The 19,303-nt window shown below is 50.2% G+C and overlaps 1 protein-coding gene across 5 annotated transcripts in view; it reads left to right on the top strand.

The window, feature by feature from the left end:
- Positions 1 to 3,692: 3,692 nt before the first annotated feature.
- The window catches only part of HECTD1 (HECT domain E3 ubiquitin protein ligase 1), a 137,773-nt gene continuing 122,162 nt past the window's right edge, over positions 3,693 to 19,303 (top strand). For all 5 annotated transcript variants that reach the window (XM_089691187.1, XM_089691188.1, XM_089691185.1 and 2 more), the window contains exon 1: positions 3,693 to 3,841. The gene's annotated coding sequence lies outside the window, so the exon portion shown is untranslated. The remainder of the gene's footprint in view (positions 3,842 to 19,303) is intronic.

Here is a 19,303-nt window from a genome sequence, read left to right as displayed (position 1 = left end):
CAATAAACTCTACTCCCTTGCCCTCCAATATTCAGCTCTTTCCTGGTTCTCCAATCTATCACAGTGTTCCTCTCTGCTTCCTCTTTCTGTAGGGGGTTCCCTAAGGCTCTGTTTTTGGCCCCCTTCTCTTTTCTATCTATATCTCCTCTCTTGGTTACTTGATAACCTCCCACTGCTTCCAACACTGTGCACCCATGACAGATCTATCTCTCTACTCCTCACCTCACTTCAGTCTCCTCTCGCATTACTAACTTAGCAACTGACATAGCATGGATGGCACACCACTGCCTTAAACTAAATTGACAATATAGTCTTGCCCCCCCCAATTGTGCCCTTCTCTCTGACTTTTCCATCAAGATCAAAAATACAACTATCAATCCCTCCCCTCATGCCAGTGTACTAGATGTAATCCTAGGCTCTGACCTATCCTTTCAGCCACAAATCCAATCACTGTCATTTTGTTGCAGTCCTTGATGTGTCTGATGAGCTAGTAGTGTTCATTGTGAATGAAGGTCCACTTTGAAGTAGCTTTAAGGCCTCCAATTTATTTTTTACTTTAATACATTCTTTGCATTAACGTAAAAAAAAAAAATCCCAACCGCTTCCCTGGCGTCAGTGTTTTCACCTTGCATGTACATTCTAAAGTCAAAAAATCGTCAAGGACCCTATGAAAACATTATATTGGGTGGAGGAGTCTGTAATTTTGAACATAAAATCACAAAAATGAAGTTAAAATCCTGGCTTTGACTCTCCAAAATGTTGTCTCCCACCTTGGGAAATGAGCAACACACCAAAGTCCGCAGGTTATTGTTCAAGAATACCTTTATTTTATTAATAACAAACTCAACAATGCAAAAAGACAGCTAAAAAAAAAAAAACTTGGCCAAGAATAAAGAAAAAAAAATAAAAATCACCACCTGTACCTGTAACACTGGCACACTGCCCTCTATTATAAATTCTGATAGCTAAAGCTGATATACACTATATTGCCAAAAGTATTGTGATGCCTGCCTTTACCCGCACATGAACTTTAATGGCATCCCAGTCTTAGCCCATAGGGTTCAATATTGAGTTGGCCCACCCTTTACAGCTATAACAACTTCAACTCTTCTGGGAAGGCTGTCCACAAGGTTTAGGAGTGTGTCTATGGGAATGTTTGACCATTCTTCCAGAAGCGCATTTGTGAGGTCAGGCACTGATGTCGGATGAGAAGGCCTGACTCGCATTCTCTGCTGTAATTCATCCCAAAGGTGCTCTATCGGGTTGAGGTCAGGACTCTGTGCAGGCAAGTCAAGTTCCTCCACCCCAAACTCACTCATTCATGTCTTTATGGCCCTTGCTTTGTGCACTGGTGTGCAGTCATGTTGGAACAGGAAGGGGCCATCCCCAAACTGTTCCCACAAAGTTGGGAGCATGAAATTGTCCAAAATGTCTTGGTATGCTGACGCCTTTAGAGTTCCCTTTACTGGAACAGGAGCAAATTGGATCATGCTTTGCTGTGGGTTTTTTTTTCTTCCTTCCTCTGGATCAACTGTGGATATAGGTTTATAACTTTTTTTTTTTTTAATGGTTGAATTGGACTTTTGTCTTTTTTCAGCCAGACTAACTAGGGAACTAAGGAGCCAAGACCAACCCCTGAAAAACAACCCCACACCATAATTCCCTCTCTACCAAACTTTACATTTGGCACAATGCAGTCAGGCAAGTACTGTTCTCCAGGCAACTGCAAAACCCAGACATGTCCATCAGATTGCCAGAGAAGCATGATTCGTCACTCCAGGGAACATATCTCTGCTGCTCTAGGATCCAGTAGCGGTGTGCTTTACACCACTGCATCCGACGCTTTGCATTGTACTTGGTGATTTAAGGCTTGGATGCAGCTGCTCGGCTGTGGAAACCCATTCCATGAAGTTCTCTATGCACTGTTCTTGTGCTAATTTCAAGGCCACACAAAATTTTGAGGACTTTAGCTATTGACAACTTCTGCGCACTGTGTGCTCCAGCATGTGCTGACTCTGCGCTGTCATATTGCATGACCTACCACTTGGTGGCTGAGTTGCTGTTGTTCCCAGTTGCTTCCACTTTGTTATAATACCACTAACAGTTGACCGTGGAATATTTAGTATTGGAAAGAATAATGCTCCATTGTTAAATAGTGGGAGTAGGAGGATATATGCCCCACTGCTAGTGTCAGTGGAAGGAATAGTGCCTCAATGTTGGTGTCAGTGGAAGGAATGGTGTTCCAAAGGCTAGCTAAAGGCAGTCAAAGGACTGCAGTTTGAAGACCACTGGTCTATAATGAACCAGCTTGATCTATTCCAGTCTCCAGTTGTATTAGTGTTGTCACTGTGGAGATGGAAATCCATATAACAACCTGGCTGTAGGTCTGCATGGCATCTGGGGTACTAGCCAGAACACTGTATTAACAAAGGACTGGCTCAACATCCGGAAAAAAGTCCATATGGCAATTTTGCATTGCCTTATGGTTGCGATTTGGCCTCATTGAACTCAATGGATGAGTTTGACAAATGCTACTGCCTGTCAAACCCTGCACCAAATTAAAAAAAATGCTGTGACTGTGAAGCAAAGCAACATGGCCACAATATGTATACCAGGGGCAGACTGACAACTCATGGGGCCCCTCTGTCCTTGCCCAAACTCAAAAAAGCCTATGAAAAAGGTACCAGGGGCATCTCATGGGGCCCCCTACTGACCCCGGGCCCTCGGGCAGTGCCCAAGTTTCCAAATGGTCAGTCCACCCCTGATGTGTACAGCCCTGTCTGTATAGTGACAATGCGGTTGGGCGGCTGCCTGTCTGAAAGAGCCAGTAGGCTCCTGCTGCTGTTAGTCAAACTCCGGAGAGGAGGGAATGGCTTACCGCTGCTATGTCTGTCTATGGATCCACATACCTTTCACAGAACCCTATGGGAGGACACATGCATAGGTGCTTTTTTTTTTTAGCAGGAGGCACCTGAAGGAGGGAAGGAGACTACAATGCTGGTAGAGACTGCAGAAAAAGGGACACGTCTGTGCAATATCATTACACAGAGAAGAAAAATATTCCCTCTTGAAAAAAAAAAATGACTTGAATGCCACCTTAACTTTGACCAGTTGATTTTTGTTCAGTACAGCATGGGAAGTAGTTAGAACGTCTGTCAGGTTTTTGTTAGTATCTATACCCCCTTCAGGAGATTTCTCTTCATTTTGTCATCAGGAGATATGCAATACAGGAAGAGCTGAGAGGAGTTGTGGCCTTCTTTATTGCCCTTTGAGTTCCCTTCATTTCTTCCTGTCCCCAGAACAGGAAGTGCAAGTAACTCTCATTGGGGCCACAGACTGCAGTAAAACCTCACACACTATCCAAAACTAAACAAAATGTATGTAAAAATAAAATAAAATCCTGGGAAGCAAAGTCTGGACGAAATGGTGTGAAAGTTTGACATGACAATCAGAGAACGACGTTGGTCTTGTGGTTGGTAAACAAAACCCCAGAAAAAACTCCAGTGGGAGGTCATATTTAAAACCCAGTTCCCCTTGAACATGTGGTTGCCGAAAAGTCATTGAGTTCAACAACGTGCGGGCGGCCAGAACCCTGCAGCCGATTCACGAGCTGGTAACACAATCCTCCCTCTGCAAGGACTGCGGCGGGGATAACAAACAGAGTATCTCGCTGGTCCGCTGTGTGGTCTCCCCGCAGCTCGGTGAGGATTTCGTTGAACAGCGCCCTCTGTTGGCTGTCAGGCGCAGCGGGCGGAGTCTCGGCCTGAGCCCGTGACACGCTCCGTGTGACTCCGGGGATCGGTCGGAGCGGCGCGGCCCAGACCGGCTCCGTGTGGACACGGTAAGTAGAGGCTCAGTAGTCTATTTTCATGGGGCCCTATGGCTTCCTGACGTTTCCGCAAAGGTTTGGGCTCACTCTATGGAGGGCAGGCCTCAAACTCTAGACGGAGGTCCGGGCCTAGCGCCGGGTTTAGGTCAGTATGTGGCAGCGGAGGGCCCCGGCCTACGCCCGGCTTCTCAGGAAGGGACAGTGTAAGCAGCTGACGGCGGACAGTGTGTGTATGTATGGTAGGAGGGTCTGTAGGGGCTTCTCCTGTCACGTCCCTTCTCACAGCCATGACTGGGATGTATAGACAGGAAGCTGAGCCTGTCCCCCCCCCTCCAGGTCCCAGCTCTGGTGTCCCCCACCCCCTCCAGGCCTCAAATCTGGTGTCCCCCACCCCCTCCAGGCCTCAACTCTGGTGTCCCCCACCCCCTCCAGGCCTCAACTCTGGTGTCCCCCACCCCCTCCAGGCCTCAACTCTGGTGTCCCCCACCCCCTCCAGGCCTCAACTCTTGTGTGGCCCCCCCTCTAGGCCCCGACTCTGGTGTCCCCCCCCCCCCCCGTGCCCTGACTCTGGTGTGTCTCCCCCCCCCCCCAACGGGCCCCGACGCTTGTGTCCAAACCCCTTCGGGCCCCGACGCTTGTTTCCCCCCCCTCCGGGCCCCGACTCTGGTGTCCCCTCCCCCCCTCCGGGCCCCGACTCTGGTGTCCCCTCCCCCCCTCCGGGCCCCGACTCTGGTGTCCCCTCCCCCCCTCCGGGCCCCGACTCTGGTGTCCCCTCCCCCCCTCCGGGCCCCGACTCTGGTGTCCCCTCCCCCCCTCCGGGCCCCGACTCTGGTGTCCCCTCCCCCCCCCCCCGACTCTGGTGTCCCCTCCCCCCCCCCCGACTCTGGTGTCCCCTCCCCCCCCCCCGACTCTGGTGTCCCCTCCGGGCCCCCGACTCTGGTGTCCCCTCCGGGCCCCGACTCTGGTGTCCCCTCCGGGCCTCGACTCTGGTGTCCCCTCCCCCCCTCCGGGCCCCGACTCTGGTGTCCCCTCCGGGCCCCGACTCTGGTGTCCCCTCCGGGCCCCGACTCTGGTGTCCCCTCCGGGCCCCGACTCTGGTGTCCCCTCCGGGCCCCCGACTCTGGTGTCCCCTCCGGGCCCCGACTCTGGTGTCCCCTCCCCCCCTCCGGGCCCCGACTCTGGTGTCCCCTCCGGGCCCCGACTCTGGTGTCCCCTCCGGGCCTCGACTCTGGTGTCCCCTCCCCCCCTCCGGGCCCCGACTCTGGTGTCCCCTCCGGGCCCCGACTCTGGTGTCCCCTCCGGGCCCCGACTCTGGTGTCCCCTCCGGGCCCCGACTCTGGTGTCCCCTCCGGGCCCCGACTCTGGTGTCCCCTCCGGGCCCCGACTCTGGTGTCCCCTCCGGGCCCCGACTCTGGTGTCCCCTCCCCCCCTCCGGGCCCCGACTCTGGTGTCCCCTCCGGGCCCCGACTCTGGTGTCCCCTCCCCCCCTCCGGGCCCCGACTCTGGTGTCCCCTCCCCCCCTCCGGGCCCCGGCTCTGGTGTCCCCCCCCCCCTCCTCCGGGCCCCGGCTCTGGTGTCCCCCCCCCCTCCTCCGGGCCCCGGCTCTGGTGTCCCCCCCCCCTCCGGGCCTCGGCTATGGTCCCCCCCCCCCCTCCGGGCCCCGGCTCTGGTGTGTCCCTCCCCCCCCCCCCCCCCCCCCCTCCGGGCCCCGGCTCTGGTGTGTCCCTCCCCCCCCCCTCCGGGTTCCGACTCTGGTGTGTCCCTCCCCCCCCCCCTCCGGGTTCCGACTCTGGTGTGTCCCTCCCCCCCCCCCCTCCGGGTTCCGACTCTGGTGTGTCCCTCCCCCCTCCGGGTTCCGACTCTGGTGTGTCCCTCCCCCCCCCCTCCGGGTTCCGACTCTGGTGTGTCCCTCCCCCCCCCCCTCCGGGTTCCGACTCTGGTGTGTCCCTCCCCCCCCCCCCCTCCGGGTTCCGACTCTGGTGTGTCCCTCCCCCCCCCCTCCGGGTTCCGACTCTGGTGTGTCCCTCCCCCCCCCCCCTCCGGGTTCCGACTCTGGTGTGTCCCCCCCCCCCCTCCGGGTTCCGACTCTGGTGTGTCCCTCCCCCCCCCTCCGGGTTCCGACTCTGGTGTGTCCCTCCCCCCCCCTCCGGGTTCCGACTCTGGTGTGTCCCTCCCCCCCCTCCGGGTTCCGACTCTGGTGTGTCCCTCCCCCGAGGCCTGGGGGGGGGGGCACCAGACAGAGTCGAGGCCTGGGGGGGGGGGGCACCAGACAGAGTCGAGGCCTGGGGGGGGGGGGACCAGACAGAGTCGAGGCCTGGGGGGGGGGGCACCAGACAGAGTCGAGGCCTAGAGGGGGGGGGCACCAGACAGAGTCGAGGCCTAGAGGGGGGGGGCACCAGACAGAGTCGAGGCCTAGAGGGGGGGGGGGCACCAGACAGAGTCGAGGCCTAGAGGGGGGGGGCACCAGACAGAGTCGAGGCCTAGAGGGGGGGGGGGCACCAGACAGAGTCGAGGCCTAGAGGGGGGGGGGCACCAGACAGAGTCGAGGCCTAGAGGGGGGGGGCACCAGACAGAGTCGAGGCCTAGAGGGGGGGGGGCCCCAGACAGAGTCGAGGCCTAGAGGGGGGGGGGGCCCCAGACAGAGTCGAGGCCTAGAGGGGGGGGGCCCCAGACAGAGTCGAGGCCTGGGGGGGGGCCCCAGACAGAGTCGAGGCCTGGAGAGGAGGGGGCGGGCACCAGAGTCGAGGCCCTCCGGGTTCCGACTCTGGTGTGTCCCTCCCCCCCCTCCGGGTTCCGACTCTGGTGTGTCCCTCCCCCCCCTCCGGGTTCCGACTCTGGTGTGTCCCTCCCCCCCTCCGGGTTCCGACTCTGGTGTGTCCCTCCCCCCCCTCCGGGTTCCGACTCTGGTGTGTCCCCCCTCCGGGCCCCGACTCTGGTGTGCCCCCCCCCCCTCCGGGCCCCGATTCTGGTGTGCCCCCCCCCCTCCGGGCCCCGATTCTGGTGTGCCCCCCCCCCTCCGGGCCCCGATTCTGGTGTGCCCCCCCCCTCCGGGCCCCGATTCTGGTGTGTGTTTCCCCCCTCCGGGCCCCGACCCTGGTGGCCCCCCCGCCTACCGGGCCTCGACTCTGGTGCCCTGCCCGCTCCCTCCCTCTCCAGGCCTCGACTCTGGTGCCCGCCCCCCCCCCCTCCTCTCCAGGCCTCGACTCTGGTGCCCGCCCCCCCCCCCTCCTCTCCAGGCCTCGACTGTGTCTGGTGCCCGCCCCCCCCCTCCAGGCCTCGACTCTGGTGCCCGCCCCCCCCCTCTCCAGGCCTCGACTCTGGTGCCCGCCCCCCCCCCTCTCCAGGCCTCGACTCTGGTGCCCGCCCCCTCCTCTCCAGGCCTCGACTCTGGTGCCTGCCCCCTCCTCTCCAGGCCTCGACTCTGGTGCCCGCCCCCTCCTCTCCAGGCCTCGACTCTGGTGCCCGCCCCCTCCTCTCCAGGCCTCGACTCTGGTGCCCGCCCCCTCCTCTCCAGGCCTCGACTCTGGTGCCCGCCCCCTCCTCTCCAGGCCTCGACTCTGGTGCCCGCCCCCTCCTCTCCAGGCCTCGACTCTGGTGCCCGCCCCCTCCTCTCCAGGCCTCGACTCTGGTGCCCGCCCCCTCCTCTCCAGGCCTCGACTCTGTCTGGGGCCCCCCCCCCAGGCCTCGACTCTGTCTGGGGCCCCCCCCCCAGGCCTCGACTCTGTCTGGGGCCCCCCCCCCAGGCCTCGACTCTGTCTGGGGCCCCCCCCCCAGGCCTCGACTCTGTCTGGGGCCCCCCCCCCAGGCCTCGACTCTGTCTGGGGCCCCCCCCCCAGGCCTCGACTCTGTCTGGGGCCCCCCCCCCAGGCCTCGACTCTGTCTGGGGCCCCCCCCCCAGGCCTCGACTCTGTCTGGGGCCCCCCCCCCAGGCCTCGACTCTGTCTGGGGCCCCCCCCCCAGGCCTCGACTCTGTCTGGGGCCCCCCCCCCAGGCCTCGACTCTGTCTGGGGCCCCCCCCCCAGGCCTCGACTCTGTCTGGGGCCCCCCCCCCAGGCCTCGACTCTGTCTGGGGCCCCCCCCCCAGGCCTCGACTCTGTCTGGGGCCCCCCCCCCAGGCCTCGACTCTGTCTGGGGCCCCCCCCCCAGGCCTCGACTCTGTCTGGGGCCCCCCCCCCAGGCCTCGACTCTGTCTGGGGCCCCCCCCCCAGGCCTCGACTCTGTCTGGGGCCCCCCCCCCAGGCCTCGACTCTGTCTGGGGCCCCCCCCCCGGCCTCGACTCTGTCTGGTGCCCCCCCCCCCAGGCCTCGACTCTGCCTGGTGCCCGCCCCCTCCCCCTCCAGGCCTCGACTCTGCCTGGTGCCCGCCCCCTCCCCCTCCAGGCCTCGACTCTGTCTGGTGCCCCCCCCTCCCCCTCCAGGCCTCGACTCTGCCTGGTGCCCCCCCATCCTCCAGGCCTCGACTCTGGTGCCCACTATCCCTCTCCAGGCCTCAACTCTGGTGTCTGGGGACTCGGCCAACACAAGTTCTCCTCAACCGTATTGAACAGGAACTTTTACAAATCCTGGATCTGATGACTACAGGTACTCCCCAGTCCAGGGATCCAGAGCTGTCCTCACTGGGGCCGGTTCCTCTCTGATCTTTGAGTCCCCAGTGTTGGCATGTGTACTAAGGGAAGCCTGTTGGGACCTCCTTGCTATTTTACAGCAGGCTCCCTGGGGGGAGGGGATTATGTGTGGAAGGGGCTGGACTTCTGCTTTTCTTCCCTAGGAGAGAATAGCAGAAGTAGAAGCAGGTAGCTGTCAGAAATAAAAGTAATTTCCAATAATCGGGGGGGGGGGTTAGGGGAAGGGTCTGGACTTCTGCTATTCTTGCATAGACAAGGAAAGTGGAAGTAGGAATGTCTGTCAGAAATAGAAATAGCTAACATTATTGGTAGGTGGGAAGTACTAAGCGATACTTCCTGATTTAACGTAGGATCTGCTTTAACATGGAGGAACCCTTAAAATAACTTTCCAGTCTCGGGGAACCCCTGCTAAAAATTACCATAGCTACAGCTCCGGGTACAGTAGAGTAATGGGCAGAATGATCTTTACATTTGTGGTCAGTTATATATGTTAAAGTGATTGTAAAGTCTTCTTTTTTTTTTTTTTGTATTAAATTCCTAACATGTTATATTTGCCTGCCCTGTGCAATCATGTTGCACACTGCTCTCTGAACCTCCTCTTCTTGGGTCCCCTGCCAGCGCTCTTGGCTCCTCCTCAATTTCCAAAAGCCTCCGCAACAAGCCACTTGCTATGGGACAACTCTTGGGCTCAGTCCCGAGCTGGACTATGTGCATCTGTGGCTCCGTCACCTTTGTCTCGCAGAAGCTTTGGATTCTGAGGATGAGAACTTTTTTTAAGGGCAATGTGTTTGTTTAAAAAATAGCTTTCTAGCCACTTTGGGTCAGCTCTTTAAGGGCTCATTTACACTTGCAGTTGGGGGGTGGTAAAAACAGGTGGTTTGTTTTTGCCTCGTCTCAGCCCCTCCTTGCAAAGGCAGCAGCCAGGGGTGTAGACATTCCGCAACTGTGATGCTTTGCGACTGCAGTGAATTTATACCCCTCATCGTGTTTGCTGGGCACTAAGACCCACTAATGGCAACCCATTCAAGCAAATGTGGCAGCGCTGCAACTGCATGCAATGCACATGGTTGCTGCGCTGTAATGTGACATTTAGGTGTTAAAACAGGCTGTGAGGAGGTAACATATACAAACCTGTACTAAGTCTGGCTGCTATGGTGGATTTTAGGTGGGTGATAAAGCCCCTTGTTTTTACCCCTCCTTTGCTGCCTTTGTAAACAAAGCCTTGCAGTGTACCTAATTCTAAAAAACAAGAATCTTGAATATTGCAGCAGACTAGTCTATAGTTGAAGTAACTGCATTAGTTTTGAATTTGTCTTTATTTTCACCTGGTAATGGTGTGAATATCATACTTCCTGTCCTAGGGTGACAATACTCGCTCACAGTACTGTATAAGGCTGGGTTCACACTGATGCGGTATGGAATTTGCAGAGTTTTCTGTGTGAATTCCGCACCGCATCAGAATCGCACCACATTCAAGCGAACTGATGCGGGTGTGTATGTTAACAACACCCCGAAATCGGTGCGCAAAATGCGGTGCGATGTGCAGAATCAGATCGCATAGGTGTAAATACCCATGCTGTACTGTGCCATGTATTGGCCCCCCCTCTATTGTACAGCGCTGAGCAAACCCTTTGGCGCTATATAAACTCGATGTAATAATAATAATGTGATCCGATTCTAGTGCGGACCCAAAAAAGGGTCCTGCACCTTTTTGGTGCGGTGCGATTTGAGTCATACAAAATGTACGGCTCCAGTCGCACCACACACATATCACATGTGATTTGTACAGGAATGCGGTGCGGTCCCTGTGCGAATCACATGCGATGTACCGCACCGCATTAGTATCAACCTAGACTTAAGAAGCAGCTGATAACATTGTATTAGACTTCACAGTTTACTCCACAGGAAGCAACAATGATGCAAGATTTCTGGCAGTATCAACAAGTATCACTTTGTAGAGATTTCCTGTTGTGTCTCCAACAGAGAACCTGAAATAAAATCCCCCTAACAGCACACAGGCAACAAAAATACATTTAACTCTTCCCTTCCGTGTTGAAAACGAAGATAAAGTTGTCTCCTGTACACACTTGAGGCTAGATCGCCTACTTGGAGTACAGTCTCAGTCACTGATTGTAAAACATGTTTAAAGTAAGGAAAGGAACGCTTATCTGTGGCACAGATTTTGTTTCTTAATACTGATTTATTTGGTATATATTATGTGGAAGTGTTTATAAGTGTTCCTAACCCCAGACACTACTAAACAACTCATTCACTCCCTTATTGTCTCACGACTCGACTACTGCAACTCCCTCCTCACCGGCCTACCTCATCACAGACTATCCCCGCTTCAGTCTATCCTGAACTCAGCGGCCACACTCATCCACCATCCACCAGCAGTAGCTGGACAACTGGGGGGGCGCCAAAGTGCACCTTTGCCTGCATAGACAAATATCCTTGCACTGGCCCAGGGAGCAGACAGCATGAAGAACTGGTTCCTAACTTTTTTTTTAGCTGGCTCTTAGATTCAAAGCAAATTTGTCAAGCCCTGGTCTATGGAACCATGCGCACGTCTGAGTAAAGATCAGTAATACAGAGTTGAGTTTAGGGCCGTAAAACAAAAATAGAACATTTTATATTTGAATGCAGTAATTTACTTGCATAAGCGTGTTTACTCACCTATAAGTATGCTTACTTGAGTATAAATAAATATATTACAATACTGGCAATGAAGAAGAATTTTCCTCATCTATACAGTTGGCATCTTTACTTGCCTATACTCATCAGTACTCTGGTCTTTACACAGTTTTTTTACTCAGGGAGTCTGTCAAGTTCCTGAGTAAACATCAGTAAATTAGGATGCCCATGTAGGTCTAAAGCAGAAGTTAACTTCCCTCCCCTCACTGACTCCAACTTTTTCATACAGTCATCTTATGGTTTGGGATCTTCAATTAACCTCCCTAGCGGTATTCCTGAGTGTAGCTCGGGGTAAAGTTTCAGTACCAAAAGCAGTAACCCCAAGCTACACTCGGGCTTACCATGCGGCGTTGCTCAGGGATTCCCTGCAGCACTTACCTTGTCCTTCACTCCCGCGATATGTCCCCGGCCATCTCCTCCGGCTGATGCCGGCATCTGGCTTCCGTGCTCTGGTCCCAGCGAGCGTCGGGACGTATGGGGGGCCGGAACCGGCGGCAAATGTAAACATTTTTAGAAACTGTCATTTTCTAATAAACAAATTTGACATAGTAAAACATTACTGTTTCAAACCATTTCACATACATTTTGTCCCGAGTGCTTTGTCCTGTGCCCTGCCTGCATTTTGTCTGTTCTTTCTGCCTGGAAACTGAGAAACGTCCATGGCGTCCAAAAAGCGGCCCTTTTGGTCAAAAGCGGTTTTAGACCGGCTAGAGAACAGCGATAGTAAATCAGAACCACTTGCAGAATTGAGTGATAATGATTCGTGGGGAAATTCGTCATCAGACACTGAAAACGATTTTGCAACTTTGCTCAGTGATGTGCGAACTTGGCGCTATATTTCAAATTTCAGTGTTATTGGTTTGATTATATTATTAAATTAAATTTATTATTATTATGTTATTATTTTTATGATTATTTATTATATTATAATTTATGATTTTGTGTTTCAAATTTTATCATACCCGGGATGTTTACTAGACTCTTGTTCAGACAGATTTCAGTGAGTTATTCCTAAAAATGACAGGCCTACAATAAAAAATACATATTTCCATGCAAAAAATGTACCGCTTTCAGCACAGAAATATGGACATAATCAGACCGCTGGGGAGGTTAACCTGATTGGCCAGGCAAGAATGACATAACTCATGCCTATGAGAGTTCATTCATTCTGGCACCAAGGTGTGCTGAAAATGTAAATAGAGCTGCGCTTGTGCTGTCCAGTGTACTTTCTAGAAGATTGCAAACAGGCAGACACATTTGTTCTATTATGGAAGGTGAACTAGCATATCTTTATTTGCAATAAAGAGCCTGCCTGGGCTTTTCTTTTAATGTTTTGTTCCACTTCAGGACTGGTGCAGAAGGTAAAAGGCAGCGTTTTATTGTGCGCAGCTGTTAGTGTGTCCAGCAGGGAGTGATGTGATGCGATGCTTAGAGCTGGTTCACACCCAGCGCAGTCCAGTGCGTTTTTTTTTCATTCTACTTCAGAAATGCATGGACAGTGTTTAATATGGGTTAGAGTGACCCTAGTTTGCACCAGCGCAGTGTGTTCCAGTGCAGTCAGCAAAAGTAGAGCATGTTGCATTTTTTCTGTATGTCTGCATTTGGAATGTGGCAAAATGCATCTGGAACATACAAATTGTGGTGTGAATTGGCCCTTAAGCACATTACACTGTTTATACTAACACTTCAGTCACTTCTCTGTTCAAGGGCATGATGTGTTGCACTGCAATGCTGTGAAATGTGGTGTCATCCAATGTGCTGCAGAGGAAATGTATTTTTCCACACTTTATCTCATCGCACTTCACACCAGTGTTGTGAATGGGGCTCGAAGAATGACCTGCATTCATCCAGTGTGGAAAAACAAAGTCACTGCACTGTTTGAACAAGCTCTAATCCTTAACCACTTACCATCTGCACTATAGCAGTTTCACTGCTACAGGGTGGCATTCCTGTGCAAAATCGCGTATATATGTGATTTTGCACTTCTGTCACATGGGGGTGCACGTGCGTGAAATATCATGGCACAAACCGATCTAGAAACCCCAGAGAGCAACTGCTTACATCTGTTTACACAGATACAGTTCTGTTGTGATCGGGGAGTCATGAGTTGTATATCTCTGCAGAGCTGAGAACACGATCCATCCCTTCCCATTGTAAAAGCACCGCCTAGTGTACGCTAAGCACATAGTTGGGTACACACTTAACCCTTTGATCACTCTAGATGTTAACCCCTTCCCAACCAGTGTCATTAATACAGTGATTAGTGTACATTTTTAGCACTGATCACTGTATTAGTGTCACTGGTTCCCACAAAGTGTCAGTGTAAAAATGTCCGCTGGAATATCGCAGTTCCACTATCAGTCACTGATCGCTGCCATTACTAGTATTAAATAAATAAGTTCCAGCATATGTACCGTAGTTTGTAGACGGTATAACTTTTGTGCAGACTAATCAATAAACCATTATTGGGGGTTTTTTAAGCACAAATATGTAGCAGAATACATTTTGGCCTAAATTTATAACGTAATTACATTTTTTTTAATTTTTATTGGATGTTTTATAGGAGAAAATAAATTTTTTTTTTTCAAAATTGTTAGTCTTTTTTTGTTTATAGCGCAAAAAGTAAAAACCGCAGATGTATTCAAATACCACCAAAAGAAAGCTCTGTTTGTGGGGAAAAAAGTAAAAACTTTTCATATGAGTGCAGCGTTGCATGACCGCGTAATTGTCAGGTAAAGTAATGCAGCGCTGTGTAACAAAAAATGGCCTGGCCAGGAAGGGGGATAAATGTTGTGGAGGGCATTCAGGACAACATTTTTAAAAGCCCCCTGCCTGAGTACCATATTCTGTCCTTCACCTTGCTACCCCTCCACTCCACTTCTGTGCCTGTCACCGCAGCATACTCGCTGCTTTTTCTTTTGAGAAGAATGTGACCACCTTATACAATGTGGGGCCTAGTGACTGGTCACATTACAGGGGGTGATATCACCACTTTCTCTAAGCTCCAACACCAGCTAGCATTGGGTGTTGTGTGATGGCAGGACAGACAAAGGTAGTAGAGTGGGAGCATTGTGAAGGTGTCAAGAGAAGGCTTTAACCTCCTTGGCGGTATGATTCTTTCTGATTTTTTTGTGCTGAAAGCGGTACCATTTTTTTGCATGGAAATATGTAGTTTTTTATTGTAGGCTGTAATTTTTAGGAATAACTCACTGAAATCTGTCCGAACAAGAGTCTAGTAAACATTCCGGATATGATAAAACTTGAAACACGAAATCATAAATTATAATTTAATAATCATAAAAAATAATAATAAATTTAATTTAATAATATAATCAAACCAAAAACACTGAAATTTGAAATACAGAGGCAAATTCGCACATCGCTGAGCAAAGTCGCAAAATCGTTTTCAGTGTCTGAAGACGAATTTCCCCACGAATCATTATCACTCAATTCTGCAAGTGGTTCTGATTTACTATTGCTGTTCTAAAACCGCTTTTAACGTAAAGGGCCGGTTTTAGGACGCCATGGACTTTTCTCAGTTTCCAGGCAGAAAGAACAGTCAAAATGCAGGCAGGGCACAGGACAAAGCAGTAGGGACAAAATATATGTGAAATGCATTGAAACAGCGATGACAGCAAAAATGAAATTTTTAAAAAATTTCAAATTTCCCGCCGGTTTCGGCGCCCGTACGTCCCGACGTCACAGGGACCGGAACACGGATGCCGGCATCGGCCGGAGGAGATGGCTGGGGACGCTGCAGGGGACACATCGCGGGAGAGAAGGACAAGGTAAGTGCTGCAGGGACTCCCTGAGCAACGCCGCATGGTAAGCCCGAGTGTAGCTCGGGGTTACCGCTTTTGGTACTGAAAGTTTACCCCGAGCTACACTCGGGAATACCGCTAAGGAGGTTAAACAGATGCTGTCACTTTGCCCTGAATAGAAAAGGCCTCTTTAACCCTCATAACCCTATTATAATATTATGTCATAAATATAGATAAAAACTTGGTAACTATCTTGTCATAAATGTTTTACATTAGAGTTGCAGTCATATCAGTTTTTGTGGTAATGTATCCATTCTGTTGATTCGTGGACCTTCGAGTACTCTTTGGAAACTTTGTATTTGTGCCAGTGTTGCTTTCTGTAGCATAATTCAACAGGTGTGTTTGTTGAATAAAGTCTAAAGGTAAATGTAAGCCTTTTACAAGTGCTCAGTCAGTAGCGTTCAGAACACTTTAAAACCGATTCTCAGACATTTAAACTGCTTCCTCTCTATGCAAACACGGGCTACAAAAAGCACACTCATCGTCGCGTAATCCGCCAAGTGTACACAAGTCTGTACTGACTCACGGTGACTAGTGGATTCAAGTAAACCAGCACTGCCTCACACATAATATGACTGACACAATGTGCTGAAAGATCAAGCTAGCCAGTAGATGGGATTTATATTTAGTTAGTTGCTTCAGTCTGTATGCTCAGGGATTATTCCGAGGGTTTACCTGTATCCTAGATTGTAAACTCCAAGGAGCAGGGCCCTCCCATCCCTCTTGTATTGAACTGTATTGTTGCTGTATTGTCTCCCGTTATATTGTAAAGCGCTGAGCAAACTGTTGGCGCTATATAAATCCTGTATAATAATAATAATAAAGAAATTGTGTTATCTTTACTAGTTTTAAACCTCATGCACACGGGCATAGAAAACACTTTTACAGGATTCCAACACTTTTTTTTTTTTATTCTATTAAACACAGTTAAGTACACATTAGGCATTTAGATATGTATTTGAAGAGCAGTGTTTAGAGGCATTACAATGCCCCAACACTTTGTGGAGGCGCTTTTGAGCATAATTTGTGTGTATGTGCATTAATTTATTCCATTGGCTAGATTTCGGGCCATTAGAATTTATGGTCATACACTACTAAACGCTGTATGGCTATAAACATGCATAATTCCGCACCAAAATGAGTACTTTTTATATGTGATTTCTCTGACATCCCCTGGCAGAAATATTCAGCATAGTGTGGCAATGTGAGGCCCTGCCAATGTGAAAATATAGGAGGAAGTTACACAGGATAGTGCACGGCAGTAGAATGTCAGTTCTGAGCAGAGAAAGGTATTTTTTTTTTTAAATCTTTTTGGGAGGAAAGGGGTCTCCAACCCAGTGTCCAGGTTTTGCCAGTAACCAGCAGGCAAAGTGTGTAGGTGTTCAAAGCCTTTATAATCTAGGACCTGACAAGAGGATCCCGATCCTTCCCAAGGAGTCATAGGGGCTACACGAGCAGCTCAAGTTTGTATGTCTGCACAGTGCAGGATCAGATGATAACAGAGCAGCAAGGAGCTGGGAGAGAACTAAGGTACAGAGTATGCACAGGAGCACTGAAGTGCTGCTTTTGGTGGGCTGGAGGACCAAGGCAGTGGGCCTAAACAGTGGTACTGGTAAAAGGAGCCATGAGGCTGGAGCTGTTAATGTTCGTGTTGATGGTGGAAACCTCTGTCTGGGAAACTGATTTCCTCTATGAAGTTTTCTCTTTTATTACTAAAAATGGGCCAGCAAGCCCTTAAACAGCACTTCTGGAGTGGACTGAATTCCCCGAGAACCACTACCATTGAGTGAAAACCCCCCAACTATCACAATAGATAGGAGTATTCGAATACGCCCTTGTGCATAGAACTGTTTAAAGTTTAAGCAAAGCCTAAAAATTAGGGATGCACTGATGCCGTTTTTTTTATCGGTGAGTATGAGTACCAATACTTTTGGTCAAGTAGTCTCCAATACCAAGTACTGATATTTTGCGTTGATGGACGCAAATTGCACCACAAAGAATAGCATATGATTTGAATAGAAATACGATTCCTGTCCAAATCTCATGCGGTTTCCCCACTGCTCCTGTTAAAATCCCCGCCGCTTTCTTTCCTCTCCTTGCAGCGATGACAGTTTGGGCTAGACGGCATCTAATTGGTCAGCATGTCCATTCATACACAGCATGTCTGCATGTCCATTCCTACACTGCCATTTAGGCCAAACTCATCGCTGCATGGAGCGGAAAGAAAGTTGCGGGGATTTCAAATCCTCGCCCCTTTCTCTCCTCCCCTAATACTGACACTCAGCATGGGATGCCTGCTGGGATGTTTCCTGCACTGCTCCTGTGTGATCTCTGGCTATGACAAGCCTGGGTTCACACAGAAGCAGTGGGGAAAGTGCATGCAATTTGGCCAGAAATTACATTCCTGTTAAAACTGCATGCTTTTCTTTGCAGTGCAATTTGCGCCCCTTAACGCAAGGTGCGCCACAAAGTATTGGAACTCGATATCGGCGAGTATTTGACCGAACAACCGAAAAAAAACAGTATCAGCGCATCCCTAGTTAAAATCCCTGTAAGGTTTATTTTTGCCCTATTTGACCCATTGGTGAGATTTACTGTCACTTCCTGTCCCATAGCCAAAACAGGAAGTGAGAAGAAATCCCAGCAAATTAAAGGAATCTCTTAGGGACCCCCAGGTCACCAGAACTAGTGTCCCCATTGGTAGATTTTTCTCTATTACATTTCTGGGGACAACCCAAAATTTGTGAGTTTTTCACTTTCAGTGGTAACAGTAAACAGGCTAAATAGAGAGGGTGAATCACCTAACAGGGACACAGCAATAAAAACTGACAGTTGTTCTAATTCCTCTCCCCTCTGTACAATATAGAAATGAATGTAATAATTTTCTATTTCAATGTTTTTTATTAAATTTTTTAAACAGTATAATCAGAGGCAATAAAACACGCCCACGCAGGGGCTATCAATTGCACAGATAAACAAAATGCAAAATAAAAAAAAAAGGGAAAAACAATGCTCTAATGCCAACAGGGCAAAAGGTACGCCCACGCAGGGGCTATCAATGGCACATAAGTTACAAAACATTAATGTAACTGATTATAACAACTAAATGCAGCTGTCCAGTCACACCAAAAACAGAGAGAGAGAGAAAAAAGAAAAGAGAAAAAAAAAAAAAAGGGGGGGGGCAAAGAGCAGGGATTCAAGAGCGCCAATACCGAATCCCATTACATCCCCAGACTAGCCGGGGAGAGTGAGGGAAGGGCATATTGCAACCACGGCTCCCATATTTTCAAAAATTTACTTTGGGTGTCGTTGCGGATACTCGACATCTGTTCGTGGAGCATCATAGTGGTCATACGATCCCGCACCCCCTGAAGAGGGACAAACGGACTCTTCCAGGCCTGAGCAATTGTTCTAGTGGCGGATAAAAACAGATAGGAAGCCAAGAATGTAATAATTTTAAACCAAAGATATGCTTGAATTTGGGAAATGTGTAGGTGTTGCAACAACCATATTCCAGGTTGGTAAAAGAAATCTAGCATCTGGTTCATTTACACAGAATGAAACACAAAAAGAAAGAAAGCTGGCCAACTGGTCTTTGTGAAGGAAGTTGTAATTGTTTTATTTACAAGCAGATAAGTGAATGGTGAGCCCCTGTAACGGTCAGCGGAAGGTTACCTTTTATAGCCAAGAATAGAACGTTGTAACTGAACCCCCAGTGCACATAGATTGATCTGGTAACAACAAGCTCAGGGGAACTCTGGAGCTGTGGGTGCCACTTGGACTCACAAGTAGTTTTGCTAATAGATCTGTATATCAAATGTCAGATTTCAAAGAATACTAGTCTACTTTTTGCCTGTGTTTTGCAGCGTACCTCTCAGATGGTGTCCTGGGAGTTTGTGATGCAAGAGGCCTTAGCAGATTAGCAGAAAAAGCTGCTGGTAAGGTTACAAGGAATGCCAGTGTGCTGCGCTGACTCTACCAGCCTGTACGTGATCTTCCTGTTACTGCATAGTCATGGTGGGACACACTAGATTGCTGTTTTGAAAACAACTTGTCAAATATCAGGGTGTTTTCATTAGTCTGGATTTCTGTTGTGGATCTTTTAGAATGTGTTCACACCTGTGCGTTTTAGGTATTGTGCGTTTAAAAAAAATCCTGCTTGTTGCATCTTTAATGCGTCCTATAAAAGTGTATATAGATCATGCTGCCAAAAATGTGAATCAAAATTACTAAACAGGTAAACAGAGTAAAAAAGTGAGCGCTAATCAGTTCAGCAGCTGTACACTCAAGGCAACCAGTAAAACCTCAATAAATAATATCAAAGAAATAGTGCAG

This window comes from Staurois parvus, unplaced genomic scaffold (genome assembly GCF_062004578.1).
Source record: "Staurois parvus isolate SC_StPar_1 unplaced genomic scaffold, SC_StPar_1.0 ptg000553l, whole genome shotgun sequence".
NCBI lineage: Eukaryota > Metazoa > Chordata > Amphibia > Anura > Ranidae > Staurois > Staurois parvus.
This window is presented reverse-complemented; position numbering and strand designations above follow the sequence as displayed.